Source organism: Mus caroli, unplaced genomic scaffold (assembly GCF_978045245.1).
Source record: "Mus caroli unplaced genomic scaffold, Mus_caroli_1 scaffold_3, whole genome shotgun sequence".
Classification (NCBI taxonomy): domain Eukaryota; kingdom Metazoa; phylum Chordata; class Mammalia; order Rodentia; family Muridae; genus Mus; species Mus caroli.
In genome coordinates, this window is record NW_028227258.1 from 108206389 (window position 1) to 108225951 (window position 19563).

General features: G+C 41.1%; 1 protein-coding gene across 2 annotated transcripts in view; it reads right to left on the reverse strand.

Annotated features, from left to right (window-relative positions):
- Trpc4 (transient receptor potential cation channel subfamily C member 4) overlaps positions 1-5607 on the reverse strand; it is a 174617-nt gene extending 169010 nt beyond the window's left edge. For both annotated transcript variants that reach the window (XM_029475583.2, XM_029475582.2), the window contains exon 1: positions 5443-5607. The gene's annotated coding sequence lies outside the window, so the exon portion shown is untranslated. The remainder of the gene's footprint in view (positions 1-5442) is intronic.
- Positions 5608-19563: the final 13956 nt, after the last annotated feature.

The following is a 19563-nucleotide window of genomic DNA, read 5'->3' on the forward strand; positions in this document are numbered from 1 at the left end:
GAGACAACAGGACCAAACTTTCTGAGTGAGTAAATATGGGCTCTGAGCCCATTTCTGAGTTAACAGGGGGAAAGTCACTCTAGACATCAAGAACTCTACCAGAAAATTCATGATCCTACCTGCCACCTGCCTGCCTATTCAATGATTTGTTTACTCACAGGCACTAAATATGTAAGTGGGTGGTAATATCCGATTAATATTTCATACATTCAAAGGTGTTATCTTTTAGTGCATGCCAATAGATTCTGTATATAATCTTTCCATCTCAAAAGTATGCATCCACTTAGAAACACCACATCAAAGTACTAAAAATGTCTTCGCAACTGTCAAGTATCTCCTAGGGTATCAAATACCAAAGGTCGTGAAATAAATAGTTACATTTTCAAAAACAGTGAAGATAAAGCCGTTTGTCTTAACACCCTGTATAACATTGATAAATGGAATAGAGCTCCAGCATGTCTTAACTTGACTGGTTTGTCCGTGCAGGCATGTGGTGAATAGTTAAGGAGTATGAGGTTTGAGTGAAAACTCATCTCAAAAGCTCTCTTCTCCTTGATATCTGATTAAAAATGTGTTATCTCAAATTTTATTCATGGAAATAAACTCTCTTTTTCATGTGTATTATGTTAAAGAACAAGAATGGAAACATGGTGCCTAGGTCTGGGGTCCTGCTGGAGTGTGTGTGCAGCATCTGCAAAGTCCCGGGTTCAGTCCCCAGCCCAAGGAAAACAGAGAGGGCAGCCTGTCAGAGCTGAGCAGCTCAGCTCCTGTTTGGCTTCAGGAATGTTGTTCTAACCCTACCTTGGTAAGAGGAACAGGGATTTTATTCCCATGTTATATTATTTGAAAAAACAAAACAAAACAAAACAAAGAAACGAATTGTTGGAAAAATACAGTTAGTTTTTAGGGAAGAATTAAAAATATAATTATTTTTCAGGATTTTTTTCGTTGTTGTTCTTTGTTTATTTGGTTTTTGTTTTCTTCAGTTTGGTTTCATTTTTGTTCTATTGTTGTTGGGTGTGTGTGTATGTGTTTATATGTATGTATACATATGTGTGTGTTTGTGTGTGTATGTGTTTGTATATGTGTGTGTCTGCATATGTGTGTATATGTGTGTATGGGTATACATATTGTGTGTGTATGTGCGCGCGAGCGCCCACGCGCATGCATTGTTCTTTTGTTTTGTCATAAGCTATCACTCTATAGCCTGGGCTGCTTTTGAACTCAAGATCCTTCTGCCTCAGCCTCCCGAGTGCTTAGACTACAGGTTTGCACAGGATTTTTTTTTTCTTCAAATCACTGATTCACCATAGAGTTAAACTATGATGTCTGGGAAGTGCTTATTTTCCAAATTGCTAAGAAATGATCACAGTCCAAATTCGAAACGGAAAGGAAGATAATGAACTCCTGGCACAGCTGCCCAGAATTGTAGGCCCCGCCCTTCTTCAACTCTGCTGTCCTCTAGGTTCTGTACACTGCACTTCTCCATGTTACTGGCTCAAAGCATTACTTGGGGTAGCTTCTCCAATATACTTCAGGAGGGGAAGAGCAGGCTTCGGGCAGTACTTAATTAATGCCTATCATTAATTTTACCACTCCTCAAAGAAAATGCTTTGTGCTAGGTAAAGGCATACTTTTATATTTGTATCTAAATTCATCTTAAATGTTTGGGGCATAAAGCTGTGCCCATATATATTCTGTTGTATCTTAGGAAGTCATCACCCACTGACACCAGTGTGTTATGCACAAGCTAATGTTGGAAGGAATACTGTGTAGCGTTTGGCTACAATAATCACATAGTCCAAATGCAGTCCTTCCTACCCTACTTAAACTGAACTTTCAGAACCATCACAGAGCTATTTAAAAGGTTTAACTACTTCATTGAATTTACTAAATAGTTCATGAAATAAGATAATTTTAAATTAATATATGTTCAATACCTTTTGATTTTCTAGATGACCTTTTCCTCTCCCTAAATTGATCTCTCTGTCCCTCAGTTATTTGGTGTTGTCATGGCTGTTGTGTGAAAGTTCTGAATGATCAGGTATAAGTTTGTGCTCGTTTTGAAAACACAGCCATGTTGTTTCTGTCTGTGGTTTTATGTGTGTGCGTGTGTGCGCGCGCGTGTGTGTGTGTGTGTGTGTGTGTGTGTGTGTGCGCGCGCGTATATACATACTCTCCACTCTCTCTGGGAAGGGTAAAGTTGTGCATAGGAAAGGTTGAGAAATGAAAAACTTGGGGAGACTAAAGCCAACCGTAAAGCCAATAATTCTGTAACAAGATGGAAATAAATATCCAAGTACAGTTGGGTTAAACTGAAGGTTTATGGAACATGAGATGAACAGAGCACAGCCACGGGCTTCACTGTGTGTCCTCTCAACTTCAGCGTTAGTAAGAGTCACTGTAAGGAAAGCTCGTGGCATTTTATGGGTATTAAATAAGTCAGTGAGGCCAGTTTCTAATGAGCCCAGACAACGAATTTAGGAAGTCAAGATGCGCATTGTAATCTGATCTCATCACTTGTCTGGCACTGATGATTTTAGAAGAAAATATAACAGCCTGCTGCTATTCTCCCTCCGTTCATCCAGCTTGTTTAAAAAAAAAAGACTTTTTTTTAAAAAGAAAATATTCAGCCCTGTTTTGTGGTCCCGGTGACTGGGTGACTGCTCTGTCATTCTTGCACGTCCACCTTCATATAAATAACCTCTGGTTTCTCTGTTGTTTATAAGTTTTATTATTGAACACATGGTTGCTTATCTTTATCGTTGCCAGGGTATAGCCATTATGTAGGAAAGGAACTTCATGTTAATCTTTTCATTGAATTGACATGTTATTCTGGAGGTAAGCATGTGGGAATAAGAGCAGAATATATCCAAAAGCATACTTGGAGGTTTTATTTTAATCAGAGAAATAACAAGCAGAGACTATTACAGAGATTGTAGCTCTTCATTGGCTCGGGTTTAAAATATAGTAAGAGGATGCCTGGATGATCAGAAAGGTTTATTATTTTGTATCATAAAAAATGACTATCAAAATGCAACGTGTGTGTGTGTGTGTGTGTGTATAGTTTCTGCTTATCATCTTTAGTTCAGGAACAATGATTTTTAAGGCCAATTACTGCAAGTCAAGTTTTAGTGTCATGTACTTCAGGCAAATACCAGTAGACAAGACCACAGAGCACTGAAAAACAGCCCATTGGCCTTATCATTACAGCATGAAATGACACAGTAGGTTATGAACCATGATGTGTTTCTGTCCTCTGGGTGTGGATGCTTAACCAGACAGGTTTTTAGCTCTTTGGTTAGATGCGGTTCTTGGAGTTTGAAGCACATACACTAAACAAGAATGACCTTCAAAGGTCCACTAAACAGAAAGGATAGGCGGACAGTTTTCATGGTTCCAAGCCTCTATAAAATATGAACTGATTCAGGTTCTACTCTGTGAAAAGCTATCTATCCTGAGACTGTTTGGCTCTTTGAAATAGCCACTTTACACATCCCATTGGCTCTTTTCATCTTGGCTATCTAGAAATAAATGCAACACAAATATGAATGATATAAGTTTTTTATTTTTAAAAAATGGAAGCCTTATAAATCTAGTCCCTCTCATATCTCTGAGAATGACTGTAAAGAGGAAAACTGAGATGTGCTTCATTTCTTAAGATCAGAGATTCTTACAAAGGCTCTCCATGCGTGGCAGCTTCAGCTAAGAGATGTTTGTTTCCTGTCCAGCTTTGATAACTGATGCTTCGGTTGAATGCTCCTTCCAGATCACACTGGTAAAGTTTTCTAAGTTCACACTTGCAGATCTTTCCCTCATACTATAGCCCCTCAAAGGACTATGGGCAGCCCTGATGTATCCCTCTTACCAACCTGTTAGGTTTTGGCCCCTTTGCCTTTCTTGGCTTAAGCCTATCCTTCCTCCTCCTCCCACCAGTCAGTGTAAAGATTCAGATCAAAGTTCAGGCAAGGCAAAGCTGCTCCAAACCGTGCCCAAGCACTCTCCCTCCCTCTCCGTGCTACCCTTTTTAATCCAAATTACCCATATATCCTTTGATGCCCATTTACCTTGCCCGGGCTGACTGATTGATCCTGGTTAACTACAGCATTGATTTGATTCATTCACTTTACCCATGTTAAACCCAATTTTGATCCTAATTCTGACTTTCGGACAGGATTACCCCTATATCTTACTACTTTGTTTCTCTTAAGAGCTGGATGTTTCCTGGTTTACTGTCCAGATGAACAGAAGTAGGCGTTACAAATATAACTTTAAATAGCAAATCGTAACACCGTTAACATAACCGCCAACTCCTACTCTCGGTGTCTGAGTCTTTAAAAAAAAATCCTCTGCTAAATCTTTTATTCTTCCTAAAGAATTTTAAAATACTTTGCATTGTGATGACTACGAGGGAAAAGCCAGCAAGCCTATGAACCTCGGTGGTTTATTTTATCACAGTTTTACAAATCTGTTCGAAGATTTCATTTTAAAGGCACAGTGACAGCGTTTTCTCTCTCTTCCCACTCGTTTGGCTTAGTAGCTTACTCCCTCCGTAAGTAACTTGATAACATTTTATAGCAGCCAGCGGTATTTAATGATGATGCTCCCCTGGGAAAAACCGCAGTCGGCAGGGATACATCACAGTGGCTGGAGAACACTGGACACATGGTCTTTGGTCCCTCTGCCCAGCTCACCTCCACCCTCATGTCTCTATCTCTCTCTGTCTCTCTCTGGAGTCACAAAAGGCAGTTCGCAGCTGGAAACAACAAGTTGCGCCATGGATTCAAGCTATCTACTCAAGTAGCAAGCAGAGTCACTGGCTCAGCTGGAATCTCAGTTGCCAAGCGAATTAGGAACCCCCAAACCTGGTCCAACCACAAGCTTAAAAGTGCTTTTGCTGCTTGACAGAAGGAAAATGACGCAGAGGGGAATAAACCCACTGAATGGAGGTCGCTGTCCTCCCTTCGTGCCCTCAGCTCGTTGGAGAGTCATAGAGCTCACCTTACGTGCCCAAGGACCATGTCATTTCCATCCTCTCCAGACGCACAGGAGGCTGGACACAAGCACCGAGCTCCCCAGCACCGCGGGGATAAGGGCTGATCCTTTGTTTACCATGTAAATCATACCGGGGGTTCGCTCTTCATCCTCACCCCTGCCTCACAATGCGATGCAGAGAGAGCCTGGAAGCACCCCCAAACTCCCCCTTATCCCTGGTCATCCAAAGAAAGCTTCGCAAAAAACCTTTCCCCCAACCTTAAAAAAGCAACCTTAAAAAAAAAAAAAAGAACCTTAAAAAGCTGCTGCACCTTGGTGACTCGCGTAAGCCCCCAGAGATACCCGCCTCCTAGCAGGGAGCCTGCTTCCCAGTCGGCTTAGGAAACTTAATCAGTATCCCAGATGTGAGGCCCGCGTCTGGAGCGCGGAGCCTGCACCCTCTCTTACCCGCAAAGTTGCAATCTGGTGGCTGAAGTGACCGAGGTGGGCTCGGAGAGCGCTCAGCACCAGTGCTGTGCCTGGTGCTAGCGCAGCTGATCAGTTCCGATGGGGTTTCCGTAGTCTCTACCGAGTTTTTTTGGAGCATTCCAAGGGGGAAAAAAACCCGCACGAAACCAGAGCCCACGCAGCTGGCACAGAACTGGGCGGAGTGAGGATGCTGGAGAGCCAGAGCAGGGGTGCGGGGGAGGGGCAGCCCAGGAGGGGGCGGGGTGCCCAGGACGACAGCCTCGCCCACCAGGCACTGATGCTCTCCCCACCCACACTCCCGGAAAAGTTGCGTTCCCAAGGTGGCCAAAGAGCAGCCTGGAGGACCGCCCCCACCCATCCTGGGTCTGCCCGAATGGATGCGCATCCCACGCACCTCCCTAAGAGCGGGTATAAAGGACCCACAAACACCTCAACGCGCCACCCGGGAGCATCTCTCCAGGTCAGTCAGCGAGCAGGGTGGCTCGCCATATGTCTGCTTGTCACTCAGCTAAGTCGGTGGTCAGGACAGACCCCGAGGTCTTGGGTGTTTGGCATACACAGATCAAGGGTTTTGGTGTAGCCCAGGAGAAATGCAAAACTTCACTTGTCAACCGAACCCAACCCTGGAAAGCCCTGCTCCAACCATAGTAAGCAGCTAGTCAACGGATTGGAACAAATTGTCTCTCCCCCTACCCGGCCCTGGCAACTCTTGTAGCCGCCCTGGACTCCTGGCACCCCCTTTCCTGTCCTCAAGGTGTCACACTTGCCTTGCTAGTGCAGGGATGTGCTTGCCACTACCATCAACAATCCAGACAGTGGCAATAAATAAATGATAAGCCCCCAGCATCCCATCCACTCCTACCTGGCTCCCTCTAAACAACTGGCGCAAGAAATCAAGTTTCCCATGTATTTAATCCCAAATTATGGGCCAGCATAGGAGCTGGAGGTCCTGGTGGCTGCAGGTGGGCATGCTGGTGAACGACAGTGTCTGCCACCGGACTCAGCATCTCTAACTCTAATCTTGAGCTTCCAAATACAGCTTATCTCTTGGTGTAGTATTCATACACAAAAATAAGATCCAAGTACAGAGGTGGGAAAGTGCATATAACTTGCCACACCTTTATTGTTCGTGATATCTAGACCAAGGGACAAACTTAGCAGTGCGTTTGCCAAAAGACTTCAGCCCCCTCCTACCTTCACTTCTCGGGTTTCTTTTCAGAGCACAGGCGGTTGTGAGCTCCCCCCATCGCCTGTAAGCATCCCAGCAGCAGGATTTCATAGACTCCGGCTCACTCTGAGTTTCTGAACCTCAGATGAGTGAGGTGGGTCCCCCCCCCCGTTTTTTTTTTTGTTTGTTTGTTTGTTTGTTTGTTTGTTTTAAGGGTAATTGCAGAGTAAGGAGGGTTTGTTGACTTTAGAGTGTACTCTTTGGAGTGAAGGGCCGGGTGTTTTGTTTTGTTGTTCTTTTCAAAATGCTGTTTGTAATTGTCAAGTTTTCTTTCTCCTGAGCTAACTGCATCTCTCATAGGTCAGCGTGACCCCTAGAGTGATTTTGAGAGAGCACAGCCCACAGTCCGTCCCACAAAATACCGAGGCCTTTACAGTACACCAAACAAACCTGGATGAGCAACAGAAGAACTCCATCCCTTCCCCGAATCCCTTTGACAGAGCTCCATAAATGTGTGTCAACATCTTTCAAAGGTAGTTTTCTTGTCTTAGCATTAAACACTGGATTTTATAAAATATGCAAAACACATCACTCGGTAGACATGGCGATGAACTTTACAATAAATCTAAAGCTGCTTTCTACTGAATAAGAAAAGAAGAAAAACACACACCGACATCTGTTTAGCGTGGTACAACTGAAACTACTTCTTTAAAAATTTTTTTTTCACAAAACCTGCTTTTCTTAATGATCAGTAAATGTATAAAAACCAAACCTGGAGCAGACATTGATTGAAGAAATGTTTCTGCTAAAATACAGGCTGCCATGAGGGTAGGTCCTTAGGACACGTTTAAGGATGCTTGAAAAGGAACTCCAACACTTGAGATCATCCACACAGCCTTCTTAGGGCTCTTTCTTCTTCATAGCAGATACCATTTTTTATCATGATATCAGAGACAGATATTTTTCTAGTCTTCCCTAATTTGCTATTCTTCCCAGAAGAAAGGTGGATGTGAGTCCACAATAAAAACAAAATAGAAAAAAAAAATAAAAGGCAAGCAAAAGCAAGAGCTTGAGGATCACAAAATGCACACCAGCATCATGGGCGCTTGCCCCTACCAGCCTGTGTTCCCTTGGAAGGAAGAGCAATGGACCACAAACCCTCCTCAGCAGCAGCATGTGCGAGTCTGGATTGCCATAGCTGTGCTTGTGATACATGAAATGATTGGTAATTATACAAAAAAAAAAAGGTAAGGCATTTAAACAGTCTGGTGAGATGAATGTTCTTAGCAATCAAATGACACTCAGTTGCAAATACAGTGATGTTGTTTAAGAAACCTATAGGTCCTTAAACTGCAGGTCAGTGGGGCCAAAGGAATCTACACTCAAGCAGATTTGTTTATTTGGAGTTGAGGTTTGTGTCTGATTCAAGGAAAAGAAGAAGGTACTGTTGTTTTGAAATTAGCAACAGGAAGTAAACCAAGGAATGGCAACGGTAAGGCAGTTACATCTAGTGCCTATTCACAGTTCAAACAGATCATGAAGTGGGGATCACTGTTGTTTGAGGAAAGGAATTTTTAACCTCTAAAGTTTCTGTTTTCTCTTCAGGAGCTACAATGTGTGTCGTTCTTTCTTTGAAAACTGAAGAAGAAAGAGGCAAAGTTACAGGCACAGAGCTATGGAAAACTCAGTTCTGCCAAGGACCATTGTCATGGTTTTCTGTGATAGTGAGGCATTCATGAAGAATGCCATTACTGTGCATGTAGTCAATCCCTCTCTCTCTCTCTCTCTCTCTCTCTCTCTCTCTCTCACACACACACACACACACACACTATATATATATATATATATATAGTAGTGTATATAGTGTATATATATATATATATATATACACACACACACATATATATATGCACCATTACCATGCATATATAGTAGACTTCTCTCCATATATATATGTATATATATATAATTTTTCCAAAAATGATTTTTCTAAATCATTACACAATGCCATGAAGTTTAAGTCATAGAATTGCTATTTATTTTGATACTTTTATTCCTTATGAGAAAACAATGTGACAATTCATTTATTTAAATTTATTGCGTTTAAATTGACATTTGCCTATGTGTACATATGTATACAATGTGAGTCTCAAGAAGTTCCTGAGAAGGTCACAGCAGAGCATGGAATCTCCTGGAACTGGAGTTACAGACAGTTGTTGAGCTACCACATGGGTGCTGGGAATCAAACCCGGATCCTAAGCCAGTGATCTTACCCATTGACTTATCTTTGCAGCCCTGACAATGTGTGTGTGTGTGTGTGTGTGTGTGTGTGTGTGTGCATCTGAATTTATTTTTCAGGTACATTTCTACTAAGGAGGCCATGAGTCAACATGCAGGAACATCATAGAGAAAGCTTGTTTGGGGAACTTCAGGAACCGTCACCACAGAACCTGTACTTACTCCTAGGCTCACTGTTGCGTTTTATTTACTTTCATAGATTTCTTATTCGGGCCGAGGGGATGCATTTCTATTTGATGCATTGATTATCAAAAAGGAGAGTTATATTTTAATATTTCATCCTTTGTTTATGTTGGCGAATTTGAACTCATTTTAAACAATGAAGTTTTGTGCTATTCCTCTGCTCCACAGTGAAAACTCTTAAAAGTTAACATATGAATGCTTTCCTATACATACTTATTTGAAGGCGGCTCTGAAGACCCTCTATGGAAACAATTGTTTACCATCCTAATCCAGCCTTATGGTTCATCCCCTGTGGTACATTAAAGAATTCTATCTCAGTGCTGGAGAGAAGATGGCTTAGCAGTTAAGAGCACTGACTGCTCTTCCAGAGGTTCTGAGTTCAATTCCCAGCAACTACACGGTGACTCACAACCATCTGTATGGGGATCCCATGTCCTCTTCTGGTGTGTCTGAAGACAGTGACAATGTACTCACATACATAAAATAAATAAATAAATAAATAAATAAATAAATACATTTTTTAAAGCAAGGAATCTACCTCAAGTGCAAGTTCGTGCAAGCTCCTCGTCACCACCGGTCTCCACTCCACCCTGGAGATACATGATGACCTACAGTTCCCCTTTATCATCTGTTCTTCTCATAAACTCCTGCTTATCTATGGTCTAGAGATTACAACATCTGCTGAGACCCAGACCGGTAGTGTGTAATAGACTACAGAAGGATCAGAGGGAGAGATTTCTGAGGATGTTGGGTGTATACTAATAGAGATGGATGCACTGTTTTTAATAAGGAATCTGGACTTTTCCCCTAAGGGCAGGATTACTCTCCTCCACAGACACTGTGGAGATGCACTGGTCTGAACTAGCTTTGTTGTAATGGCAAAATCTGCAGATGTTAATTAATTAAATAAATGCTAATATTAAAGAAACCTTTCTCTGATGTCAATTTGTAGAAATTGAAGAGAAACTGTTAAATATGCTATTAAAATAGATGATAATCTAGGTTGGGACATTTGACCTGAATTAATTATGAGACTATAAGTGAATCTTTTAAAGAAAAAATATTATTGTTTAAAGAAAATTGTTTCCCTTACCTACTGTCTATTACAGTTTAATTGATTCTGTACTCAAGTCTTTATTGGAGAGGTATTAAGAATAAAAAATATGGCTTTTTGTGTGCTAGCTAACTGTATAACAACCAAGTTTATATCCCTATCAACTAGTTTAAATGATTTAAATAAATGCATACATTAATTGTTCTCGGGGTGAAAAGTTAATTTTAGTTCATGGTTTAAGAGTGCCCTTCATCATCAGGGAGAGCATGGTGGCAGGATGCGCTTTCCGACGTGAGGTGAACAGTCAGTGTGTCCACTGTCAGGAAGCAAAGACTTGTGGTACTCAGCTCCCATTCTTTTCATTTAAAACTTGATTCAGATTCAGTCTTTGATTATCTCACATGTGTGTGAAATTTAGCTTGTTTTCTATAGTAATAAACGGGTGTAATAAGCACAGTAACTGAAAGCAACTTGGGGCAAAAGAGCTTGTTCGGCTTACTCATTCTAACTAAGGCCCATCGTGAGGGAAGACAGAGCAGGAACTCAAGGCAGGAACCGGGAGGCAGGAACTGAAGGAGAGGCCATGCATGGAGGAGTGCTGCTTACTAGATGGCTCCCACGGCTTCCTTGACCTGCTTTCTTATACAACCCAGAACTACCTGCCCAGAGGTTACATACACACTCCTCTAGCCTGCCCCACTCACAAACCTCCAGTCCCGACTTTCCCCTCCACTGTCCAATCACAGACTCTAGCCTTTACTGACCAGTTAGAATGGGAGAAAGTACACTTGAGATCACCTGAGGATGCGATAGACTGCAATTCCTCTTGAGGAAGCAGAATTAGCATCAGAATACAGAGAGCTTCATGCCGACTCACAACGCAACATAGACATTTCTGGGTGCTGAGCACTCAATAGTCACTTATTCTCAGTGCTTGACCAGTCATGAGCCTCTGCATTAACTACTGCATAGAGAAGCTGTTTTAGCCAAGGTCGGAGGCAGCACAAACCTGTGGATATAAACATATTTAGACTGCAGCTTGACATGGTCCTAGAGCCTCGTAGCTCCACAGTCATGCAGGATATATGTTTCTGAGGAAATAAATGACTGAAAACGGGCATAGTACTTGGTGTTAAACTGTAATAGCAAACTGATATTTCAAGCAATAAAAATGGTAGGTAGGTAACGTGCAACAGACTTTCAAGTCATACTGTTTCATTTTTAATGTATTTTTAATATTTATTTTTATTATTTTTAATTATGAATTATCTGTTGGTATATGCACACGAATGTAGCTTCCCGAAGAGGCTCTCAGAGTCCAGGTAGGCCTGAGAGGCCTGAATTTGGCGTTGTGAGCCACCTGTAGTGCTGAGACTCAAACTTGGATTTCTAGAAGAGAAGTGTGTACGTTTGTCTACTGGGCCATATCTCTAGCCCACCGCAAATGACTTTTAAAGTGGGTAAATGGGCAGTTAGTTGAGTGTAGTGGTAAAGATGGCCATTATATAGGTAGACTGGGCTGGAATTATATATTGCAACTGGCCGGGCTGTATGTGTTTGGATATAATACATAAGCTTTCTACTTCAGTATATTCATTTCTGATTTTAAAATATGAGAATATCTCTCTAATATGACTGTTAAAGAAATGATACAAGTAATTACAAATTGGTGAGTTTACCTTGCCGTAGTTGCAGCCTGAGACTCATGTGTGGCTTGTTAAGTTTTCACATCAGTATGCATTTAGTTTCTGGTTTTTCAGAGGGTGAAGATGTTTCCTAAAAAACTGTTATCACAAGATGTGGCTTATTCAAAAATATTTAAGGCTTATTTTGATGGAGCCTTTGCAAAATACCAGTGTAGGCCAGTAGAGTGAGGGTTTCCATTTTCCCCTGCGAATTTAAGCAGAGAGATGAATGAATTCAAAGAGCCCCAAGCTGTCCAAGCAATTCAGCCCTGCACCTTACTTCTCCTAACTGTGCTGAGAGCACAGCTCCCCCGGTACCATCAGCAATGTGAAGCCAGGGGAAGTCCTGAAAGGATGGAAGATGAATTCCCCAGTCTTAATTCACTTGAAACTAACACTGGGGCTCAACATTTACACACACACTTGTCCTGAGAATAAAGACACCAAGGCCTTATCTTTCCTGAGTTCTTGGTCCTGTAAGGAGTTTTCCTCTTCTTTTCAGGTCTTCTGATGTTCTGCAGTGTCCCAGGCATATACTGTAGAATTAGAATAGAAGGTTTAAATTTTGACTTTACTCCCTTCTATAAAAGGGACCGTGAACTGTAACTGTTCTGTAACTTGGAGGTTTCATTTTTACAAATGGCTTCGTTAACTTGCCTGGAAAATCTCAGAAGAGAACAAGAAAATGGCCTTCATTTATACACCCAAATTATATAGTTTGCATGTGAGCAAAGTTGATCTTTCATTGAAGAAAACAGTAAAAATTAATCTATTTACAAGGAGGGGTGGGTACATCTTTTTGTATGGTTTAAGGTAAACATAAAGGGTTAAGTGTCGATGGTGTCACTGAAGTGCCCCCCCCCCCGGTATTGCATGTGCCTGATTGTGTAGGGCAAACCTGTTCGACATGGTGGAATTCATTTTTTGTTTGTTTGTTTTTCTGTTTTGTTTTTTTTTGTTTTGTTTTTTTGAGACAAGATTTCTCTTATAGCCCTGGCTGTCTTGGAATTCACTTTGTAAACCAGGCTGATCTCAAACTCAGAAATCTGCCTGCCTCTGCCTCCCAAGTGCCTGAGATTAAAGGTGGGCGCCACCACCACCCGGCAGTGGAATCCATTTGTTTATTTCTGACCCAAAAGTTGCAGAATTTCTCCTTGACAATTAAGCATGCTTTCAAAGGAGGGCATCTTCCCAGCACCCTGGGTGTGTCCCACAGCCCTGGGCATTTTTTTCTTACCTCAAAAGAACATCTATTACTCTTTTGAATTGATCAAAATGATGCTCGATGATACCCATCTGGAATGAAGGCATCCGAGTTTTCCTAACCACTTCCTGACTTTAAGGCTCAAATTTTTGTACTCTTTATGCTGGAGAGGTGTCAGGGCCTAAGAGTGCCTACTGCTCTTGCAGAGGACCTTAGTTCTCTTCAGTACCCATTTCAGGAAGCTCACAGTTGCCTACAACTCCAGCTCCCGGGAGTCCAACACCTTCTTTATGCCTTTGCAAGCATCCACACAGGAAACTCCAAAGTCCTCAGCAAGTGTGGATGGCTAAGCACCTTGCTTCTTTGTCGAGAAGCCCACCCTAAATGTTACTCTTAATTTCTTTTAAAATACCTGTACTAGCAGCAGCTTGGGACTCTAACTATTCCTAGAATATAAAGCCTTCCAGGTGTAAAAGGACAGAGTAGCAAGTTCAATTCTTAGTCTACAGCTCACGGTTAAGAAAAGAAAGGATATCTTATGGCAAAAATGCCATAATTTTAAAAACAAACAAACAAACATGGCAACTCCTCCTACAATATGAAATCCAACTTGTCTTCATCTTAAATCATAAAAAAAAAACCACCCTGCTTTGATCTACTAGAATATGAAACATGCAGATTTGGCAGGCTACATGGATCAGTGGGTAAAAGTGCTTCTTGCTCAAATTTGACGACTTGGACTCAATCCCAGAATCCCATGGTAAAGAAAAGAACAGATTCATAAATGTTTCCCCCTGCCTTAGATATGTGAGCCATGGACCTTGTGTGCTCTCTGTCTCTGTCTCTGTCTCTCTCTCTGTCTCTCTCTCTCTCTCTCTCTCTCTCTCTCTCTCTATGTGTACATACACTACACACACAGTAATATCTTTAAAGTAAAACATAGATATTTTTTAAATTTCAGACACACTTAAAAGATATCTACTTGAAATGTTTAACTTATTCACTTCCCTAGCAATATGTTCACAAATAATATAATGTATTTAGAAATATGGGTTTTCTGCTTTCTTATCTCATGGAATAATTTAACTTGGGCTCATCATTTACAATTTAAAACTCCATTTCTTACCATCATTACAATTCTTATTGGGTCACATAGCCAAGCTTCAACTTACAAAGAAACTTATTTTCATTCCCGATACTATAGAGTTATCCCATAATACTCCTGCACACTTACTTTGTGAGCACATTATTAAAAATAACTGCTCATTTCTGTTGAGTTCATTTGCCTGTATCTTTCTGCTGATTGACCTTTGGAAGGTGGTCTGTGGTGCATTCATCACCTGAATCAGCTGAGATTACATTAGATGGTTGTGCAGTCTCTAGATATTACCTTTACTAATTAGTCCACATGAGGTCCTTGGAAAACTTCTGCACCAGCTACCTGAGTTCCCAGTCTTGTGCCTGCAATGACAGATCAGTCAGACTTAATTAGCTCTCACTGTTTGGGAGGGTGGGACACCCTTGATCAAGGTACTTGCTTATTGGGATTAAATCCCTCTGCTCCCAAGGAGACACCTCTAATGTTGTGTCTTCCAGAGGGGTGGGCAATTATGCCCTGCTGTGGCAGAAGAGAAGACAAAGAAAGACACTATTTCACAAGCTCTTTTCCATAGCAACACCATCCATTCATAACACTCGTACATTCACTAGACTCTAACATCCCCCAACTCCCCACCCCAAACAGGAGGCCCTACATCCTCGCTTGCACAGAATTGCTGACTCTCTGACCCATGACATCAGACCACTGCACCACGACTGAAAAATAGAAAAAAAATATACATATGGCTTGATTGAAAGGAGATAGTATACCTTTTACAAGTTACAATTTAAGGATAGAATTTTAAATATAAGATTTATTGTGATTCTTGATGGTTGTGCTGAATGAAAGTAATGGTCAAAGTCAAAATGGCTTTTTTTTCTCTTCTGGAGACAACATAAGTTGTTGTTGATTGCACCAGTCAACATATTTATTTGGGTGAAAATGCATCAGTAACAAGTTATTGATGACAAGTAGAAGAAAACGTTGAGGAAATGGAAGAGGGGGTAAGGAGGAGGGAACAAGAAGGGGCAGAAGAGGGAAGAGAAAAGAGTAGGAGATAGAGAGACTTCTTTTGTAGAGTCCTAGAATCAGCTTGCCCCAAACTCCCACCCCCAACTCTGTGAATTACTGGAACCCCCAAAACTCTTCAGAAACATAAATATCTCTTCTCATTTTTCACTGAACCCATGTATTTTCTGTTCATTGTAGAAGTTGTTACAGTAGGGGCAGGATCTGGGTGGAGGGTGGAGCTAGAAGGGGGTGTTGACTTTCAAGCTGTATGCTGGCCTCAACCACTTCTGGACTCAACCTGCCGTCAGCCAAGATCCCAGAGTCAAGTTATCTGCATCAGAGAAAGAGGAAGGGTCCATCGGTTTGCTTCTGCTTTGCTTTGGAAAACATTTTCCTTTAATGAGAAAAAAACAGAAACTTGGTTCTGATCAAAGGTGTGCGTGTCTGGTTTGATCTGAAGAGACTGGGGTATGCATGTTAACATAAAAACAGTTTGTCTTCTCAGAAAGAGAATTTGAGCCCTTCTCAAGAATTTAATCTATCCACAGATTCTGCCTGGGGCACTATGACAAGGTCTGTTGCTGGAATACTCTGAATTGCAAAAGAACGAAGCCTTCTACTGTGTGCTCATATCTGCAGGTAAATTGTGAAGTCTTTCTTCGTAGTAACAAGATTTCATTCCTGCAAGCTGCTGACACAGACAAACCCTGGTAAACCTGTGTTCTAAGCTTGCTTGCTTAGAAGCCTTCAGATTTCTTGACTCCAGAGCCATAACATGATACAGTCACACACTTTTTTAATGTGTAAATGACATGGTCTTATGACACACAGAGAAAAATTTCATACTTTATTTCTTATAAATCTATCTTACATTGAAATAAAATGATATTTCAATTAAACGTGAATTTTCTTTCACATGTTTAATGTGAAATTTGTAATGTAAAAAATGTCAATTTCTATTTTGACATTTCACCATGAATTTTTGCTTCAAAACACTTCTATCACAATGTCTGTATGTAATAAAAAACTTACCTTCAGATGGTGAACCTAATATCTTGTTATGACTTAACTCTTAGTTATGGAGGGGAGCATATGATTTATTTTCTTTTATTTTTTAAAGATTTATTTATTAATATATCTAAGTACACTGTAGCTATCTTCAGATGCACCAGAAGAGGGTATCAGATTTCATTAAGGATAGTTGTGAGCCAGCATGTGGTTGCTGGGATTGAACTCAGGACCTTCGGAACTGCAGTTGGTGCTCTTAACCACTGAGCCATCTCTCCAGCCCCATGATTTGTTTTCAAGAATCAATATTAGTAAAGATTTGTAAACATTTTTTTGACGAATTCTCAGTAAAGACAGTGTGGGCTTTATAACTGTTCAAGGATCTAGAACTGGGAGATAAAGGAAATCCAGGTTAAAGCTGTTTTATGGAAGGAATGTTCTAAACTACAGCGCACAATGAGAGGGAGAGAGAGAGAGAGAGAGAGAGAAGATGGGGAGAGGAGGATAGAGAGGGGAAGGAAGGAAGGAAGGAAGGAAGGAAGGAAGGAAGGAAGGAAGGAAGGAAGGAAGGAAGGAAGACAGGGCTAAATTTGTAACCTGTTAGACTAAAAACAGCATTCTTAAAAGCCATTGGTGTAAACAAGACTTCATTAGTATCTAGCCTCTGTAAGACAATAGAATCTCAGGTTGCTAACAACATCCAGAATCCCTTTCAGGACCGCTTCCCACTGGACCTGACTTAGCCTTCCCTTCTCAGCTCTGAGCTCTTCATAGATAAGAACTAAGCTGTGGGAACAAGCATACCCAAGTGCACTTCACACACAATGCACAGCCATCCACATAGGCAAACACTCGTGCACATAAAATAAAAACAAACCTCCATAAATTAGAATTGGTCATTTTTATTCTAGAATTAATTTAAAAAGTGGCATTGCTTATAAAGGGGCTATTTAGAATAAGCACTCTGTTTTTATATTTGACTTATGATTGGAAAGCAATGGGGGGTGTCATGGAAGGGCTCATGGGGAGAGAGGAAGAATCACTGACTCAAAGTAATTTATTAGGTAGGAAAAACCTGAATCTATGCACTCCTTCACCTAGATTTTACAGAGGACAAACTGAAAAGAAGCAGCTCACCCAGGATCATGTCAAAACTTGTTGGCTTAGATGCCAACCTTTTGAAATTGAAGGAAGAGAGAATAAAACTGGTGATACACAAGACATATGTGTCAATCTAAGTTGCTTGGTGACCAGGGGACAGTATCAGATCACAAAAAAGGTTAAAACTTTGTGATATTTAGAACCATTCTATAGACAGGGGGGATTTCCAGGACATTGTAAGAATTTATTTATTTATATTTATTTATTTAATGTATTTTAAATTAAAATGAGAAAAACAAAAGGAGAGTTATACACTCCTCAGGTTCACTGTGAGCTCCCTCCACTTCCCTGCTCAACCTCTGCCTCCTGCACTCCTTCAATTGGCTTTTAGTATGGGTTTGGGAGAACAATCGACCATGGAATAAAAGAACTACAGTTCCCAGCATTCCAGGAAGTTTCCTGGTCCTTGGGGAGGTAGGACTTACAGGTTAATTTTTGGCATTACATAAGGAAGCTCAACGTTCAGAAAAAGTTTACTTAGATTGTAACCAGCATCCAAAAGGAGCAGGAAAGAAGAAAAACAGTAACAGAAATGTACAGACACAGCCAACCTCCTGGTGACCCTAATGGGGCAGCAAGGGGCAGGAATTCTGGGAAGGGGAAGTATAGTACCTCATTAAAGGAAGAATCACTCTACCTACCTCTTTATCATATCTTACGGTGAGCCAGCCCTAAGGGGAAGTCCCTCTTTCCTAACTATAAGTAACTATAAGTCTTTCCTAACTATAAGTCTCTACTCAGCTCACACTGACTATATGAGTGGTCTATCTGCATGGACAGCTACATGCCAATAAAGGGCATTAGATCACATTATAGATGGTGTGAGCTACCATGTGGTTGCTGGGGACTGAACTCAGGACCTCTGGAAGAGCAGCAAAGGCTCTCAACCGCTGAGCCATCTCTCCTATCTTTTTCTAAGGCTTTTATCTCCGACAAAGTCTATTGAATGTCTTTAATCCCAATTGCATACCCAGGCATCTTATCATCTTTAACTCATGAGCACAGGAGATCCACATTTAACCTTCTTAAGGTGGCTTGGCTTTTTCATTAATTCTCCTTTGTACCTGATCCTCACAGACTGTTGACATTTAGTATAGAGTAGCAATCTTCTCATGAATTCAATCTTTAATTATGTATGTGTTGTTTGAAATTTTATTGATTTTTAAATGCTTTCTACTAGCTTCAGGATCAAAGGTGGGTATGTTTGTCATGTATTTCCGTGAATGTATGCAATAATTCAAATATTAGTCTATTTTATGAGCCTAGTGTGCATGGCATCTGGGACATTTAGGAATGAAATTTTACCCATCATATTGATGTCACTGTTAATGGTTTAATAACTGCAATAAAGCAGCATGCAGGTGGTCACATGTTTTCTTTGCCCTGGCTTAGGTAGCCTATTTATCTGTTCTAACCCTTTGCAGAATAGGATATTGTTTTGCTTTGTAATTTGATTCTCTTGAAAAGACAAATGTGTAGGTGGACAACAGACTCAGAGAAGGGTCCTAATAGATCTATCCCGAGGCTCATCATGTATTCCAAATTCAATTGTTTTTCTTGGGTGTAGCACTTCCCTTTATGTCTATTATGAATCTTGAGGATTCAATAGCCATAGGAATGAGGTGGCAGGTGTGGGGTGTGGAGAGGAGCTGTGGTTAAGAAAGTCTGCTACCCCCAATGGAGGAGCTAGAGAAAGTACCCAAGGAGCTGAAGGGGTCTGCAACCCTATAGGTGGAACAACAATATGAACTAACCAGTACCCCCAGAGCTTGTGTCTCTAGCTGCATATGTAGCAGAAGACGGCCTAGTCAGCCATCATTGGGAAGAGAGGCCCCTTGGTCTTTCAAACTTTATATTCCCCAGTACAGGGAAACGCCAAAGCCAAGAAGTGGGAGTCAGTGGGGAGGGGAGCAGGGTTGGGGGAGGGTATAGGGGAATTTTAGGATAGCATTTGAAATGTAAATGAAGAAAATATCTAATAAAAAATTGGAAAAAAAGACACAGTTGTTTGTTCTTCATGGTGCTTCAATTAGTAATATTTCTATGATTAAGAAATAAATTCACGGGCTGGTGAGATGGCTCAGTGTGTAAGAGCACCCGACTGCTCTTCCAAAGGTCCAGAGTTCAAATCCCAGCAACCACATGGTGGCTCACAACCATCCGTAACGAGATCTGGCGCCCTCTTCTGGAGTGTCTGAAGACAGCTACAGTATACTTACATATAATAAA